Source organism: Vombatus ursinus, unplaced genomic scaffold, assembly GCF_900497805.2.
Source record: "Vombatus ursinus unplaced genomic scaffold, bare-nosed wombat genome assembly UNPS02014870.1, whole genome shotgun sequence".
Lineage (NCBI taxonomy): Eukaryota > Metazoa > Chordata > Mammalia > Diprotodontia > Vombatidae > Vombatus > Vombatus ursinus.
In genome coordinates this window covers 10,850,301-10,869,223 of record NW_020954648.1, presented here as the reverse complement: position 1 = coordinate 10,869,223, position 18,923 = coordinate 10,850,301, and the positions used below count along the sequence as shown (strand labels likewise).

Genomic DNA, 18,923 nt, shown 5'->3' with positions numbered 1-18,923 from the left:
GACTATCTTGACTCCCAAAGACACACGGGGAGTCCAGCTTGGGATGCTTGTAGGGGTTAAGGAGTGGGGCTTCATCTTTGACACATTCAGGGCCTCCTGCATACTCTGGGTCTAGTGTTTATGGAATGGCAGCTCAAAAAGACAAGTTCTGCTTAAGACTGCTTAACAGTCCTCAGCATATAACATCTCCTCAGAAAACTTAAGTCAATTAGTTAGGCATGATTTGACCTTTCCTTCTCTAAGTTACACCTTGCAACTTAATTTAGTCAGTCAGCGTGCGTTTAATAATCACCTCTGAAGGGTCAAGCACTGTGCTAGTCCCTGAAGATTCAAAGACAAAAATGAAACAGTCTCTGTCCTCAGGGAGCTTATATTTATTGGTCAACAAACATTTATTAATCCCTTACTGTGTGCCAGGCGAAGAAAGGCCTTCAAAGGACTCACAATTTAATGGGGAAGAAAAATGCAAACACCCATGTACAAATAAAATATACAAAGCATAAACATTGGTTAGTGATTTGTTAATTAGTGATCTTACCCTTTATTAGATTCCACAACCTGGCTTAGTCATAGAAATTCTTGTCTCTCTGTTCTTCACAAGAAATGACAGTGGTCAGGTACCTGATAGAGAACTGTTTTAGGTGCTGGGAATATAAAGAAAGTTAATAACAATCCCTGCTGTCAAGGTGCTTAGATTCTAATGAGGGAACCATGTAAATAATTAGATTTGTAGAAGATTATGTAAGTATATTATACATGTATGTATACACATACAGGACATGAAGGTAATTTAATAGGAGGGGAAATTAGATAAATACAGAATAAATACAGGTATTCTGAAATGTAGTCTTCAGATTCTGTTTCCCTGCCACTGTGGGCCATAAAGTTTAATGATAGACTTCTTTAGAAGAAAATCTGGAGGTAAGAAAGTAAATCAAGAGAATTTAAACAACAAGTTGTTTCTATGGTTCTGGAATTGAAGAGGGTTTTAGATACTTTCAAGATTGGAAACACCTAAAGTTGTTGTTTTCTAAGTCAGTCTTAGGAAAGATTATCTTTTATCCTCCCTCTCCTTACCCCCAGTTTCCACCCATCAAAATCCTACTCATCCTTCAAGGCCCACCTCAAATGCTAGCTCTTCCATAAAGCCATCACTTAGCATCACAGCTGGAGCTGAACTCTGACCACATATGACCTTGGTTTCATACTATTCACATGGCACTTAAAATGTGTACTCTCACTATTTGTGCACAGCTTATCTGCGCTATAAGATTATGAGCTCCTTCAGAGCAGGACCTGTATCTTACGCATTTTTGTATGCCAGCACAGTGGTTTGCATAATGGGTACTCAATAAACACTGGCAGAACAAACGAATAAATTAAATGAATATTTACCTCGGTCATCCATCACTACACTATCTCTATTCGCTTCTATGGAAACATCTGCTCAGAGCTGTGATTAATATAAACTGGGATCTAAAAATTGGCACCCCTTGATGGTCACTATGGAAATGGAGATAATGGGAATAAAGTATTGCTTACCATCCAGCTTGCCGAGAGACAGTGGGGTAAGCAGTATAGGTCATCAGCCCAGCTGGGCTTGGGCATACCATGTGACTATGAATGGAGCTGCTAGGTAACACTGGGGTCTTCCAAGGGACACCACAGAGCCAGACACAGACAGTTAGGAACAGTGAGGCTAAGTTTAAATTTTGGCTCCAAAGCAAAAATTGGGGAGGGGAGATGGGGGGTGCAGAGTGTGTGTGCGCTAAGGGAATGGGAAAGAACAGTGTCTTCATAGACACAACCAAAAAGCTGGGCTGGTTGGAGGCATTGGTGTTGGTATCTCGCTGGGGACAAGCATAGAAATACAGATGTGCAATCAAAAAATATATTTATATAGTACCAGCATAGATACACACTTCAGCAACCCTGAAGAATTCAAAGCATTGGACTTGGAGTCAATAGACCTGGGCTCTTTTCCCTGCTAAGAAAGTTACTTCAACACCCTTACACTTCCCCGGGTTTCCTAATTGATAAAATGGAAGTATTGGACTGATATGGTCTCTGAGACCCTGCTCTACTCTAAGATTTCATAATTCTAAAGTTGCATTAATGTAGGAAAAATCCAATTATCATTAATTCAAAAAGAATTTTTTATGGAGTGGAATGTTGTTGTGTTTACTATTGCTGAAAGTACATGGGCCATTGTCCCAGGCTTGGAAATGTATCTGACAGAAATTTTCATGATGATGCTGTTTATTTGGTAATAGGATTTAACACACATACTTAGAAGGATACTCATAATCTGATGGTTTTATCTCAGTTTAAGCAATAGATATGTTTCTCAAACATTTAAAATTGGATGTGTGTGTGTGTGTGTGTTTTATCAGAGTATTAAGAGACCTAAGCCCTATAGTTTTAGAGGAATACTGATAGGAAGCAAATAATCATTTTTAATGTGAATAATCACTCTCTAATTTATTTGTTGAGAGAGTTTAGATTTCCATACATTGGTTTTTCCTTAAAAGTACACATTGATACAAACATAGCAAACAATACACCTACGCATACATAGAATTACACAGTCACATAGACACAAAACTGTACATTCACATACACATATTCTCAACCACCAGCATCAACGAAGCATTCACTGAGTACTCATGAGCTTCGAACTGTGCTTGGTGCAAGGAAGATACAAACGACGAATAAGACTTATTCGTTGTCGGCTTACAGAGAACTTGAAGACAAGCTGTACATACGTAAAGAATAATTAGGGAGCGACACTATTTAATATGATATTCAGACAGAGGAGTGGCTAGAGAAATGTTCACAGAAGCAGAGTTAGACAATGGCTTAGTAATCCTGGTGGTGATGACAGAGATGAAGGAAGGGCTAGGGAAAATTGAGAGGACAGTGGTTTTTGCGGGGAGGGGAAACTGCCTCTCTCCCTCTGAAACCACCCCCAGGTCTTATATTTTCTTTTATTAAAAAATTGGAAAAGTTTTATTATTAAGTTTTAAATGACTAAAATGTTTAAGATGCTTGGTACTTTTAGATCTATGACTTAGTTGATGTGGGCACAAACTCAGCACAAACTACTTTGTCCTTTTTTCCTCCTCTGCAAAATGGCACAACTGACATCTAGCAAAAGGAAGCATTTCCACACTGCAAGTTATTCTGTGGGAAAAAAAAAACAACAAAGGAAAACATTGTGAAATGATATATGTATTTCCTTATGCTACCAGGATGACCAGATACACCCCTATATGTAAGAAGTGTTCTATGGACATTAAAAAAACTTCATGGGTGTAAGGATGGAAAATTACAATGAAGAAAGTATGAAGCATTCTTTCCGTCCTCAAGAGAGAAGCATCCTTCTGCTGCTGCTGCTATTGTTTCAGAAGGGTTGCTCAGTTAGCATCCTCAAAAAACACTAAAATCATAAGCAAATATATAAAAATCACTCTCAGAGGATTCTTCATAAATGCTTAATACTTCAAAGGATCTGTAATCTCATTAACTATGCCCTCCACCAGTGCAGATTGCAACTTATCCGTACCTTCTCATCCTATATAACTTTTGTCCATATCATTCTATAAATAATACTCTACAGGGGTCTACCCAGTGTCCTAGAGGTCTCTAAATCTCCTAATGTTATACAAATACCAGTGGAGGAAGTGCTACCCACGTTTGTGGATAAGGTTAAGAAAAGATAGAACAAGCTCTCCATTTAAAAATATATGTAGTTTGTTTTTATATCACCTTCATTTCCAAATGTATTATTCTCCCCTCCTCTACTCAGAGAGCCATCTCTTGTAACAAAGAATAAAAAAAGAAGAGGAAAAAGGCCAACAAAACTAATCAGCACATTGACCAAGTCTGACAATATTGGTAATGACTGGCACCCCTCATCAAAGAAGGGAGATGACACTTTTTCTCCTCTCTTCTTGAGGGCCAAGCTTAGTCATTATAAATACACAGCATTCAGTTTCCTTTTTATGTTATTGTTATTCTTTCTACTTATATTGTTGTAATCATATGTGTAGTGTTTCCCTAGTTCTCCCTTCACTCTGCATCAATTCATATAAGTCTTCCCATGCTTCTCTGAAGTCTCCATTGTTTCTTACGTTACAGTAATTGACTAAGCTCTTAAAAGAAGCCCTTCTTATGTAACAACATGGTCAATAAAAATGCAGCCTGGCAGGAAAATTTTAGATTATTATGGCCATCTGTAGTAGGAACAATCTCCTCCCCGAACCCATGCAAGTTAAGCTAGTTTTCCTTAAAAGATATCAAGACCATCTTTGATGTTTGATTGGTTTGGGGGAATAAAGGCTCAGGTTGTTGACATCACTTCCTGGATGTCTGGGTATGAGTACAAAATAGCCACGTGGGACCATGTGTTCTCTGATGCTCGGTGGCTCGTAATAGGCAGCTCATGCAAAGCAGTTTTCCTCAGCTTAACCATCATAAAGTGTCTTAAACGCCCATCCTTGTTGAATATCCTTCTCCTGCTATGGCTAAGTAAATCTCCTTTTGTTAACTGTTCAGTTCCCTGCAAGTATCTCATTTTGCTGTAACATTGAACCTAAACTACCAGAGGACTGGCCTGAGGCAGGCTCAGCTCAGAACACCATCTCATTGCCCACTGCGTTCATTCAGTTAGTCATTTCACAAACTTCACTACCCAGGAGGCATTCTTGGCATGCATCTTTTTTTAAGAATCAGAATACAAATAGGTAATTGGGTCTCTGTAAGAAGGAATCAGTGAAGGAATCACCTCACAATATTTACACAAATGTGTAAGGATCAGTAATCCTAAACATGATGATAACAACGCCTTAAACGTTTTCTTAGAGAAGCTTGAAACAAAGGAGAACAGATGTTCTAAAAGGGTGTTGTTTGTTGTTCATTTGCTTCAGTAGTGACCTCATTTGGGATTTTTTGGCAGAGATACTGGAGTGGTTTCGCCATTTCCTTCTCCAGCTCATTTTATAGATGAGGAAATTGAGGAAAACAGTTAAGTGACTTGTCCAGGATCACACAACTAGCCAGTGTCTGAGGCCAGATTTGAGCTTAGGTCTTCCTGACCCCAGGCGCAGCTCTCTATCCTCTGTGCCATCTAGCTGCCCCTGTACTAAAGAGCACCTTTGGTGTTAAATGGATCAAGGCCTTCCCAAACCTAGCGTGCCATAAAAGTGCTTTCTTTGCTGACCAACAATGCACATAACATGAAAGGAGCATGGCTACAATTCCTTGTACATAGTAGACTTTCCATAAATTTCTGTTATGTGAATCAGTGAATAATGAATCCATGCATATGCTACTGCAATAGGATCTACATCCCACGGCCTGAACTCGCTGCTACTTAATGACATCATGTAGTTGGACAGCCTCCAGAAGATCTTGAAGAAAAACAAGTTACGAAACATGTAAAAGCTGTTCCTATATTCCAGCTGCCATCTTCAAGAGGAACAGAGTACAGAGAATAAGACAGTGATACTGACGTGGTACTCAAGTTTGATGGCATTAGAGCATGTTGATGTGAAGCTGAAGAAAATGGTAGTTTGGCTCTGTGGTTTTCAGCAAGCCACTTTGCTTTTGAGGGATTCCATTTTGAAACGAGAGAGTGGAATTAGATGGTTGCTCAGGTCCCTTCTAGTACTGACATTTGATGACCTCTGCCTATGTAGGCTGTAATGGAAAGATGCTTGCTGGACCTGGAAATCAGGAAATCTGACACTTTCTGGTTGTATAACCAAGGACAAGTTGCTTAAACTTTATATGTTCTCATCTGGAAAATATAAAATAATAATAACGATAATAGTTAATAATACCCCTAGTAGCACCCTCTCAGAGGTCAAGATCAAATGAGATAAAATAATGTATGTTGAGTAATTTTATAAACGTTCTAAGCAATATGTGAGAGGCAGTGGGGTATAGTGGCCTTGCAGTCAGTAGGCCCTGGGTTCAAGTTCAGTTTATGGTATATACCAAACTGCCTGACCATGAACAAGCCATTTAACTTCTCTGTGGCCCCAGGCAACTCTCTGCGATAATGAAAAACAGATGAGTTGTTGATCTGCATTGGAGGATGGAGTTTCTGCATGGTGAGTTAGTTCCCTACACCAGGGAAACAAGATCCAGACCTCATCTCCCTTCCCTTCTCCCCCTCCCTACTGCACTATGTGAATGCCTACCATTATGTAGAACCCAGAAGATCATCATGTCAGTTGTACACAAGTGTGGTGATGTCACATGTGCCACATCATTCACACCTGTAACCTCTTCCCATCTCCCCACCTTCACCCCTGCTAGTCCACTCCAGTTTTGCCTTCGTTAGATGCCTAGGAGATAAAGCAGCTGATTTAATAGACTTTACCCATTCCTGACTTCCTTGATAAATGGAGGTGAATGAGCAAAGCAAGAAAACACAGTTGCCTTGGAAAAGTGGGTCATGTGGAAAGTTGGTGACCCACAGAACTGGTCCTGGATGCTCTGCTGACTGTTTTCCCACTTCAGCTTAGAGCAGTTGCCAATTTAGAAGGGGGGGGGTGTGAAGAGTAGGTTAAAACTGAGCAAGACTGAATGATTTCAGGTTTCTGTCTTTAAGCCCTGAGCACAGATGTACTAGGGAGTGGGTGGTTGGAGAGAGAGCTGGGATGGCTAGTATCCTTGAAGTCTCTCTGGGCCCATTGCCAAGCTTAGGATAGAAGAGCAGTGTCTGGCAGGCCTGCCAAATGGAAGCATTCCAAAAGCTATTGGCTGTGCAGAGCATTATGAGAGGGACAGTGAGTTCCTTCCTCTCCCTGAAAGGTCTTTCAGGGCCCTCGAATAATGCCTCAGTGAATATGAGAGGCCCTCTGGGCTGGCTTCTTAAAGGGCCACAGTTGGCTTCCCTACAGATATGCCATAGATTGTGCAGTAATGAATGAGCTGTGTAAGCATAGTGATTAGCCATGATGCATTAGAAAGAAAAGAACTACATTTCCCTTTCCTCCCCTTCCCCCTAAATTGACAGAACTATTCTTTACTGAGCCTTGCTCAATTCTTCCTTCCTTTCGTTCTTTTTTCCCTTGAGTCCTCTCCCTTCCTCTGAATCTTTTTCTTTCTCTTTTTATTTTTTTCTCCTTATTCTTTATGTTCATTAAGAGTTATCTTTATTCACCAAACCACAGAGCCTTTACATTTCTTTTATGTGGCTTAGTCACTTGGATTGGTGAGAGAGGCCACCTGAGCCTCCAAATCACTAAGCAGAAGACCACCCTAAAAGATTCAGCCTGATATTGGAACACATCTTCTTTGATAATAGGTGGATTACCATACTGTAATCGCACTCTAAGGGAATTTCTTAGCTGTTTCCTGCTTACTACTTCTAATTATATAAGTACGTATCTAGAATGTAAGTTAATTGGGAGTAAGAATTGTGTCAGTTTTTGTATCCCCAGTATCAATTAGCTGGTGGCACTGGGACATTGGTTCTGGAGGCAGGAAGGATCTGGGTTCAAATTTTACTTCAGACTTGTTATTGTTCAGTAGTTTCAGTCATATCAGATTCTCTGTGACCCCACTTGGGGTGTTCTTGGCAAAGATACCAAAGTGGTTTGTCATTTTCTTCTCCAGCTCATTTTACAGATGAGGAAACTGAGGCAAACAGGTTAAGTAATTTGCCCAGGGTCATAAAGCTAGTAAGTTTCTGAAACCAGATTTGAACTCATAAAGATAAGTTCTGACTCCAGGCCTGGCACTCTATCCACTGAGTATCTTTGACAAGAAAACCCCAAATGGGCTCATGAAGAGTCAGGCTCCTGAAAACTACTGAATTATCACAGTGCCTGGCACATGGTAGAAGCTGAGTAAATTTTTGCTTTCTCCCTCCCTTGCTTCCTTCTATCCTTCTCTCTTTCTCCCTCCCTAGTACCTGGCACATAGTAAGTACTTTAGAAATCCTCATTGGTTGATTGATTCCACCTTTTTGCTAAGCCGCACTTACACACTGAGGACAACATTCCCCCAGCACCTCTGAATTGGAAGTCACTGTGTACATAGGTGATCACAGTCTAACTTTAATTCAGCTCATTCATTTCATGTAATTAAACATAACTTATGCAAACAGCCCAGAGGATAGGACCTGTAGGACAATTTTGGATTTTGTTGTAGTTTCAGTCACATTTAACTGACTGATTTGAACTCAGGTCTTCCTGATTCCAGGGCTGGCACTGTATCCACCGCACCACCTACCTGCCCTCTTGAGGGCAATAGAGAAGAAAAAGACACTTCCAGATCTTACAGTAAAGTTAAATACATTTTTAATAAGGTTTATTAGAATACCCATCGTGTTGGGCAGACTCTTAAGGAGTCCGAACATTACTGAGAGAGTGGCTAGATTATGAGAATCTGAGCACCGTTAAACACATTTGATACTCTCTCAAACCATACCATGCCAGACCGAACGAGTTGAATGTCTTCAAAACTGGCAAGTCAGAAAAGCCTATCTTTGGTATCACTTGTTGCTGGTTTTTGATGCCCCCGATGCTCAGGAAGCCCTGAATTGGGAGCTACAGAGATATAGAAAGTGTTAAGTCAAAGCAGGCAAAGAACACCACGCAATGAATCTGGTTCTGAAGAAGAACAATGTTATGGTAGTAACAGATTGGCTGCCTCCCTCATGGGCAGAGATTCTTAACCAGGGGTCGTGAACTTTTTTTTTTACTGATAACTTTACTTCAACATAACTGGTTCCCTTTGTAATCATATGTGTGTGTGTATACATATATGTGTATATATGTATATATATACACACATATGTGTGTATACGTATATACATATGTGTATACATTTATGCATTTAAAAACAGTACTTCAATAAGGGCTCCATAGACTTCACCAAACAAAGAAGTTCATGATCCAAAATCGGAAGAGTCCATGCCTGCCCTTGGGCAGGTTGTCAAGTATCTAACTTGGACATGACACCATTGCTTCAGAGCTGCTCAGTCCCAGTAGGCTCCAGACCACCAGTGGAAGAAGGCAGGGTACCACTGGAGCAGGTTGGTCAGTAATACGACCAGGATGGAGAAGTGAAACACGTTGAATTGGTAGTGGCTCACAAACTTCAGGAACCACCGGAATTCCTTAGGGGTGAGTTCAGGGCCTTACCCACTGACAATGGCATCCATCTTGCAGAATTCCATCTGGACACCTTATGGAGAAATTATACATCTCTGGAGTTTGATTTCATTGAGTCTACAGTTCTCTATCTTGGCATATTCATTGCACCACTGGAGACTGGCCAGAGTAATTTGGACTTTCACAATATACTGGATTGAGTCTTGAGAACAGATCAAGATGTCGTCAGGATAGATGATTGCTGACTGATCCAGCAGGATCCATAAAATGACACTCATGAATCATTGAAATACCACAGGGGCACTCTGTAGCCTGAGTGGCATCATGGTATTTTACTTACTCCTGGGCCAAATCTGAAGTGTAGTCCTCCATTTATACTCTTCCTGAACTCAGAGCAGGTGTATTTAGTCTGCATCTTGTGTGTGTTTGTGAGTGTGTATGGGGCGTGGAGGGGGGGCAGGGAGAAGGAAGATAAACAATTTAGAAAGATAAGATGCCTGCCTTCATGAAGGTTGCCAGACAACTATAATACTCAATGTACATGATAAGTAGAGTTAAAAAACACAGTAGACAATGTGATATGCATGAGGAGAGCAGACGTTACCGTTGGAGGAATTAGAAAGATTTAATTCAAATCAACAGACATTTATTAAACACCTCCCATGTGTTAGGCACTGTGTTAGATGCTCACAATATAGAGAAAAAAAACAAAACAGTCCCTGCTCTCAAGGAGCTTACATTCAAGAAATACATTGTTGTGGTGGTGGTATTGTTTCAGTTGAGTCTGACTCTTCATGACCTCATTTGGGGTTTTCTTGGCAGAGATACTGTAGTGGCTTGCCATTTCCTTCTCCAGCTTATTTTACAGATGAGGAAACTGAGGCAAACCTAGGTTAAGTGACTTGCCCAGGGTTACATAGCTGGTAAGTGTCTGAGGCCAGATTTGATCTCAGGAAGATGTCTTCCAGACTCCAGGCCCAGCACTCTATCTACTTCATCACTTAGCTGCCCAAGAAACACTATATGAACGCATATATTCATTTATGTATAGTGCAATGCAGTTAAATATAATGTAAGAACAATTAAGACAATTTAATCATGGCAACCAGATGGCTCAGTGGATAGAATGCTATACTTGGAGTCAAGAAGTTGAGTCCAGATTGTGTGGTATAGAGATTCGTGATGGTCCCTGATACCCTTTCGGGTTATCTGTGAGGTCAAAACTATTTTCCTAACAATAGATGTTTTAATTTCTAATATGGTAAGTATATTATTTATTATTAGAGAGGGAAACCATTTAGGAGGCTATTATATTATTATTTTTAGGAAGCTATTATAGTAGAACATATGTATATCTATATATATACATGTATATAGATATATATAGATATATCCTGTATGTAGATATATCCCATATAAACAAAAGCTTGAGAGGAGGGGATTTGTTAATGTTGAGTCGTATTTGACTTTTCTCTACCTCAATTGGAATTTTCTTGGAAAAGATACTGGAGTGGTTTGCCATTTCCTTCTCCAGCTCATTTTATAGATATACCCAAGTACATGCATGTATATATACATACATATGCATATATACATACATATGCATACATTCATACATGTATACATATGTACACAATCTGTACACAAGTACAGATACATATACACATATTTATATTTATATAAAGAACTGTGTTTTTTATTTATAATCCTTTTATTTTGTGCATTTAAAAAAATTCTGAGAAGGGATCCACAGGCTTCACCAGCTGCCAAAGGGGTCCATGTAACACACAAAAAAGTTAAGAAACACTGATTTCTATGACGAGGCACCACCCCTTTGACTCTCGCTGCTTGGCAGGGTGGTCTTATATTTAGTCAGAGATTCTCCTTAAGCCAGTGTTCTCTGCTTACCCAAGAAAACTGAACCAGGCCACTCCTACTTGTATTGGCTTAGAGGATGTGATCATAAAAATAGTTAACATTTATCTAAAATTTTGATCCATGCATTACATACAAAACCCTATGTGAAAGGTATTGTGAAACTGAGTCTGGAAGAGGAAAATTACTTGCCCAGGGTCACAACAGTTAATAAGTATCTGCAGGATTCAAACTCAGGTCTTTTTGACTCCGCATTCAGTGCTTTATCCATCATGCCATTGCCAGAGTAGGAATCAAAAGATCTGGATTGGAATCCTGGTTCTGAGAACGATTAACTAACGTTGCTATAGCACTTGCTACTTTGTCTGGTTTGATCCGTACAACAACCCTGGCTGCTCATAACTGTGGGTTTTTATTAACCCTATTTTATAGATGAGGAAACTGAAACTCAGAGAGAAGTCAAATGATTTGTCCCTGGTAAGACATCTAGATAGAAAGTATCGGGGGCAGAATTTGGACCCAAGTCCTGCTTGACTCCAAGTCTTAATTATCATCATTATCTTTCCTCTTCCAAATAACTGCAACCATGAGCTGGTTACTTAAGCTCCCTCCTTATTAGAGAGAGAAACCATTTAGGAGACTACTATAGTAGGACAGATACATAAGGCCAGGGATCTTCCCCCAGAACAGCCAGGCCAGGCAGCAGGCACTGGGAATGGGTATGAAAAAAAATGGCAAAATACAGTGCCTTGTATGAAATAATTGCTCAGTGTATCACCTAGCACAGTGCTGGCACATAGTAGGCACTTAATAAAGGTTGATTGATTGATGGATAAATTATTGCTTAAGGAATGAATAAATGGTGTATGACCATATTCTGGTTCTGGATTTGGTTTGATGATCTCAATCAATCAATCCACTTTTATTAAGTGTCTCGATGCTAAGGATTCAAAAATGAAACAGTCCTTGTCCTCAAGGAGCTTACTTTCCATCAGAAGAGATAATATATAGACATATAAGGCATCTTGAGGCTGTTAGGTGGAATAGTAGCTAGAATCCTAGACTTGGAGTCAGGAAAACTTGAGGTCATATTCTGCCTAAGACACTTGCTAGCAATGTGACTCTGGTCATGTCACTTAACCTCTATGTATCTCATCTGTACGTTGGTGATAATAATAGCACTTAAATATCACAGAATTGTTGTGAAGATCGAAGAAGATGTATGTGTATGGAATATATATATACAATATGCACATACAAACACATATACCTATTTGTGTATCTTAGCAAACCTTAAAGCACTGTATAAACATTAGCTGTTATAAAAGTTTATACAAAATTAATACAAGGTAATTTTGGGGAAAAGGTACTAGCAGCTGTGAAGATGAGGAAAGGCCTCACAGAGGAAGTGAAGGTCAAGCTGAACATCCAAGAAAACTAAGGCTCGTAACAGAAGAAGAGGGAGGGCATTCCAGGGATGAGGGGCAAAGGAATGGAGGTGGGAGATGGGGTGTCATGTGTGACAAAGAGCAAGAAAGCCTGTTTGGCCGGATTGTAGAGTTAGAAACAGAGAGATGGATATGTAAAGATCATAAATATGGGTTGAACCCAGGTCATGAAGGGCTTTAAATGCCAAACAAGAGGTTGTATTTGATCCCAGAGGAAATAGGGCTATCAGAATTTATTGAGCAGAGAAGTAGTATGGTCAGGCTTATCCTTTAGGATTATCACTTTGATAGCTGCATAGAGAATGAATTAGAGAATGGATAGAGGAGAGACTTAAGGGAGAAGAATTAGGAGACTTATTGGAGTAGGCTTAGACCTGGAGGGGCCGTGAGTGGAGAGAATGTGACTGACGTGAGAGTTGGTATGGATGGAGGTCATACAAGTCTTGACAACTGATTGGATGTGGGATGAGGGAGGATGAGGAGTTGAGGATGACTTCAAGGTTAGGAAATTGGAGGATGGAAGATAGTGGCATCTTCTACGGAAGAAGAGAAGTTTATTGGAGAGGGAAGGTAACAGATTCTGTTTTCAAAATGTTGTGTTTGACCTGTCTGTGGGATAACTGGTTCAGAATGTCCAGTAGAGAGGTGGTGATGGTGACTGAAGAGATTCAGGAAAGGCTTAAGATAGAGACTAGGGCTGAATCTACAGATTGGGAGTTACCTACATGAAGGAGATCATTGATTCCATGGGAGCTAATGAGCTCACCGATAGACGGAGTGTAAAGAAGAGGGCCCAGGATAGAGACTTGGGAGACACCCCGAGTAGGGGTCAAATATGGGTTATGATCCCGCAAAGGAGATGAGGAGTGGTGAGAGAGATAGGAAAAGAACCAGGAGTGAGAGTGTCCTAGAGAGTTTGCAGGAGAAAAAGGTGGTCAGAAAGGGTGCCCCATGCTGCAGAAAGGTCAGGAAGGATGAGGACTGAGGAAAGGCCATAGGATTTGGCAATTAAGAGGTGACGGATAACTTTGGAAAAAGCCACTGAAGTTCAGTGATGAAATCATTAGATTGCAGGGAGGTGAGAAATGAGGTGAAAGGGGATAATGGTGGAGGCAGTAAACATAGAGAGATTTTCTAGGAGATCTTAGGGCTGTAATAGGCCTCAGGTTGGAATGAGATAGTTCTCATTTCATTGGTGGAGGGCTGCGGGGTGGAAATGGGGTAAAGAATCCTTACTAGAGCAGGGAGTGGAGAAAGTAGGGGAGGTTAGGAGTGGGAATCAAAACCAGGTGATGGGAGGGACAGCCAGAGAGAGGCATGGTCAGTGAGCGAGGCCTTAAACGAGAAACAAGAGGGATGAGAGGGGTTGAGCAGAGGTCAGAAGTAACAGCCAGAATGCCTTCCAGAAGGACAAACTGTGCCAACAGAAACTTCCTGTGAAGTACTGCTACCTCTTAACAGTCTTCTCCAGACTTTCTAGGCAGCCCAGTGAGGCTGGGGGGGTGGGGGTGGTGAAGGGAGGTTCCTGTCTGGGCCTTAAAGGAGCCCAGCCACCTGGTCAAGACCTGACTCCCATAGGGCAGCATGTTTGCCTTCCCTGAGCCCAAGAATCCCCATTTGGAAGTACAGCTGTGACCTCAGGTCAGTGGGGGAGCTCTGCCAGAGTAAGCATGGGCACAGTCTACTGCTCCCAGAGCCCTTGCCATCTGGTTCATTTTCTGGGTACATGCTAGGAGGGAGGGAATTGGACCTAATAAGTGGTTGATATATCATTTTTCCTAGGTAGTATACTTGCATTTTAACAGGAATCTCTAGAACAGGGATTCCTAACCTGGGGTCTGTGAACTTGGTATCATATATGATATGTGAATATATACATATACAACTATAGATACATATACATACAACCATATATGTATTTATATATATATATATATACATACCTATTATACATATGTGTGTATAAATTATATATAGAGATACAGCAGCTAGGTAACACAGGGCATGGAACTCCAGGGGCCTGGAGTCAGGAAGACTTGAATTCAAATTTGGCCTCAAACACTTACTAACTGTGTGACCCTGGGCAAGTTACTTAACATCTGTTTGCCACCGTTTCTTCATCTGTAAAATGAGGATAATAATAGCACCTACCTCCCAGGGTTGTTGTGAGGATCAAATGAGATAATTTATAAAGTGCTTAGCACAGTGCCTGGCACCCTAGTAAGTGCACTTTCAATGTTAGTTACTATTATGATATAATTGGTTTGCTTTGTAATCCTATGTATTATATTACATGCACTTAAAAACAGTATTTTGAGAAGGGTTCCATAGACTTCACCAGACTGCCAAAGGAAACCATTCACACAAACATTGTAGAGAACCCTTACTCTAGATTCAATGCCTTCACCCAAATGAGTGACTCTAGTGGCAGGAATTCCATGCGTAATTGGGAGGCCAGTAAGAGAGAGATTTGGAAAATGGGTAAGCCTTTTAGTTTCTCCAAAATCAACCAATTATGTAGGCTCCTGTTCTGCCTGCCTACAAGGCTGGCCTCAGAATCTGTCAGAGGTGAAGGTCAATTAGGATTGGCCTATATAGCAAATTAAAAAAAGTGGGTGGGGTGGGCTATGAAAGAGAAAAGAGATACCCCCCTTTTTTTGAGCATCCCTTCTTCCTAAGAAGAGCAGGGTGGGAGAGAAGTTCAAGGACTAGTCCCACTTTGGTACCACCCTCCTAGGGAATCCATTGAGGAAGAAATCAGAAAAGGTGAAGCATGAAAGGTTCTCCTCATTTGGGTGATGATGGTAGGGAAGAACTAACAAAAGCAGAAGCTGGGTGGCAGAGAGGGAGAGGTGGGCTTGTGAGACAAAGGATGCTGCGTGCAGTGATAGGAATTCCCAGGTGGGTACAATTATCTTCTATACGTTTCATACACACCCTTTTGTCCAAAAACACTATTGTGTCCTCTCCGGAAAACCATAGTAACCTGTAGGGAATCGACTATTTAATCATACATCATGAAATTTAATCAGATTTTCTCTCCGATCCATTTGGGGTTAAGAGACCTGAATGTAATAAAATTGCTGTCTGCCTCTGAACTGTTAACTGCTCTCGGGATCAGCATGGTACCATGGTACCTCTTATTTTCAGGTCTAAGTAAAACACACAATTTCTGAGCTCAGGAGCATCATCTCCCGAAGTTTAGGACCTAAACCTTCTCTGGTGTAGACAAATGATGCTGTTTGCCTTCTCCTGGGGCTTGGAGAGTACGGGAGGCTCATTATATCGCCTGAAGGTTTTGGGTTTTGTTGTTGTTGTTGTTTTTAACCACAGAAGAGAAGAAAGTATGTCAAGTTGATGCCAGCCAATGTCAGCAAAATAGTAGATTATCCCTGTGTTGATAAATTTGCTTTCAACATAATGGTTTGTTTATTAAATAGGCTGCTGCTGTTCTAATTAGGGGCTTTCAACTCAGTAAAATGATTTTTAGAGAGTCTGGCAAAGTGACAGACTAAAGTGATATTTACTCTTTGAGTCCTAAGGTTTGTTTTGAGTTTTTTGTTTTGTTTTTAAACTGGCTTTTTGTTGACTTTGGTCATAAAATACAGGTCAGTAATTCATTCTGGGAAGAGGATTTGGAGTTAGAGGGCTTGGGATCAAATCTGGATGACCCTTCCAGCAGAGTTTGAACCCACTTCTTAGAAAAAGACTCTGATTCTTGTTTCTCCCTGAGTCCATATCTCTTTGTCCCCACCCTAGGTGACTCTTAGTTGGGCCTAGAGCTGACAGGATGACAGCTAGCAGGACAGCTGAGACCAGGAGCAACAGCCAGATGGAAAAGTTGAACTACAAACTTGTTAACAAGTGAGATTTTTTTTTCCTTTTGGGAGTTAAAATGGCCAGAATCCTGACCTCCTCCCATGCCCTACTTACCTTCTCAATTCCAGGCAGAATAATCCCACTTCCTTTAATTTCATAAGTCTGATTTTCTACCTTTTTAAATATCTTTGGTGTAAACATTTGGTTTGCTTAATTGACTCTGGGCATTTTAAACCTTTTTAAACATCTGGTGAATCATCTCCTTGTTTTCCACTTCTTTATTTTAATCAAACCTGGTCTGATCAGTACTGAGAATTTAAAATCTACAAATATTTGTGTGTCTATCATGGGCAAGGTACATTTCCTCTTTCACCCACCACAGTCAGCACTGGAAGATACCAAGATGAATAAGACACATGCCGAAGGATCTTACCATTTTATTAAATTTATTAAATTAAATCTCCGAGGTGATGAAGATAGTATATAATATATATAGTATAGTATAAAATATAATAAAATATGGGAAGTACATAAGACACGTACCAACAAAGTACTTTGAGGGATCTGAAGAGGGAGATATTTCCAACTGGAAAACTCTAGGTGGAATTAGCAGTTAGAGCTGGGCCTTACAAAAAAAAAAAAAAAAATGAGTAGGATTTCAACAAGGGGAATTGGGTCAGGGGAGAAATAGATGTCTTCACACTGCATTCCTATTCGTGTTTTCCATTATTGTGTTTTAATTTGAAGCTACCATCTGTACTACATTGATCACTGGACCTAGAGTTCAAATTTGACCTCATACATTTATAATTGACATTTAACTTCTGTCTGCCTCAATTTCCTCAGCTGTAAAATGGGGATAATAATAGCATCTACCTCGAAGGGTTATTGTAAGGATCAAATGAGATATTTGTAAAGTGAAGTGCCTTTTGCTTAGTAGGTGCTTAATTGACTCTGGGCATTTATTGATTCTGACATAATAGGTACTTAATAAGTACTTGTTCTCTTGTCTCTCCTGTGACCCCCCCCCAGATCTTTCTGGGTACATATTCCATTCTTCCACCTCTTCTATTGCTTCCTCATATATCATATCCCTTCCCTTAAATACCCTCTAAGATTCTACAAGTTCATTGAGCATCTGAACCCTCAATAGCTATATTTCTATCGTGTGGGAGACTGACCATTGTTTACTTGTTTTTCAGTTGTATCCAACTCTTCAAGACCCCTTGGCAAAGATATTGGAGTGCCATTTTCCTTTGCCATTTCCTTCTGCAGCTCATTTTACAAATGAGGAAACTGAGGCAAACAGGTTTAAGTGAGTTTCCTAGTGTTGTACAATTAATGTGTCTAAAGTCACATTTGAGGGGCAGCTAGGTAGCACAATGGATAGAGTACTATCCCTGAAGTCAGGAGGACCTAAGTTCAAATCTGGTCTCAGACCAAACACTTGACACTTACTAGCTGTGTAACCCTGGACAAGTCACTTAACCCCGATTGCCTAAAAAAAAAAAAAAAGTCACATTTGAACTCAGGTCTTTCTGACTCCAGGCCCATCACTCTATCCACTGCACCACCTGAGCCTTGCCCCTGGCCACATCCCCTCGTGGGAATGTAGAGTTCCAGAAACATATTCTGTCTTATGCAGTTGCTCTGCACTAAGAAAAAGGAAAGCATTCCACTTTTCCTTGCCCTCCTCCCCACTCTCTTCACCTTTGTAACCCCTTTTATGAGCAATATTCTTTCCTCCACACTACGGAAATGGACCTTCAATGGTGGAATCATCATTCCGGTTATTTATATTATCATATACTAACAATATGTACAAGATGTACAGACAAGTATTGCATGCTAAAAATCTAGCGCTTAGCATAGGCGTATTTGTATTATTCTTTACCATTTAATATATGCTTGGTTTGCCTAAGTAAATTGTAAGCTCCTTGACTACAAGGGACTGACTGTTTACTTCTTTATAACCCTACACACAGTTAGTGCTCAGTAATTGTTTGCTGCTGATGTTGGTGAATATAGTCAAAGTCTAAAATCCAGCTAACATACCTGGTGAGGCTAGACCAATTAAACCTCATGAATTTATACACTGTGTTTCTCTTTAGCTTTCTGTTCTGAAGACCAGTCATTCATTTAAATTAAGACCTTCTGCTTTGACTTGAGCAAAATATGAAAAAGTATGCGCATTTCCACGTTTTTAAGTTACATTCAGAAGCTGAGCTCAGCAGCACACTTTTTTGGATGATCAGTGCCCTCATTGAAGCAAAAACCTGTACTTTATTGAGACTAGCCTGGGGAACAGTAAGTGAACATGTTATTTATTGAATCATAGGATTTAGATCTAATGGTGACATTGGACATTAGATTAGATATCCAACCCCCACATTTTCCTTATGAGGAAACTGAGCTGCAGAGGAGTTAATTATGTGACTTACCCAAAGTCACACATACACAGTAAGAAGTAGAATCTAGATTCTACCCAGTTCTAAATCTGCTTGCCCTTCCCCTATTTTTGACATTAACTAGAGTTCTGTCTTTATCAGTGACATATACATAGAGCAGCCTCTGTACATTTTTGGCCGATAGCACAACTGATGCCAATATATCTTCAGTCATGGACATTACTAGTGAGACACCCCACTGC

The 18,923-nt window shown here is 40.3% G+C and overlaps 1 protein-coding gene across 2 annotated transcripts in view; it reads left to right on the top strand.

The window, feature by feature from the left end:
* Nucleotides 1–18,923, top strand: part of DENND2A (DENN domain containing 2A) — a 117,989-nt gene that overhangs the window by 23,336 nt on the left and 75,730 nt on the right. The gene's annotated exons all lie outside the window — the stretch shown is intronic.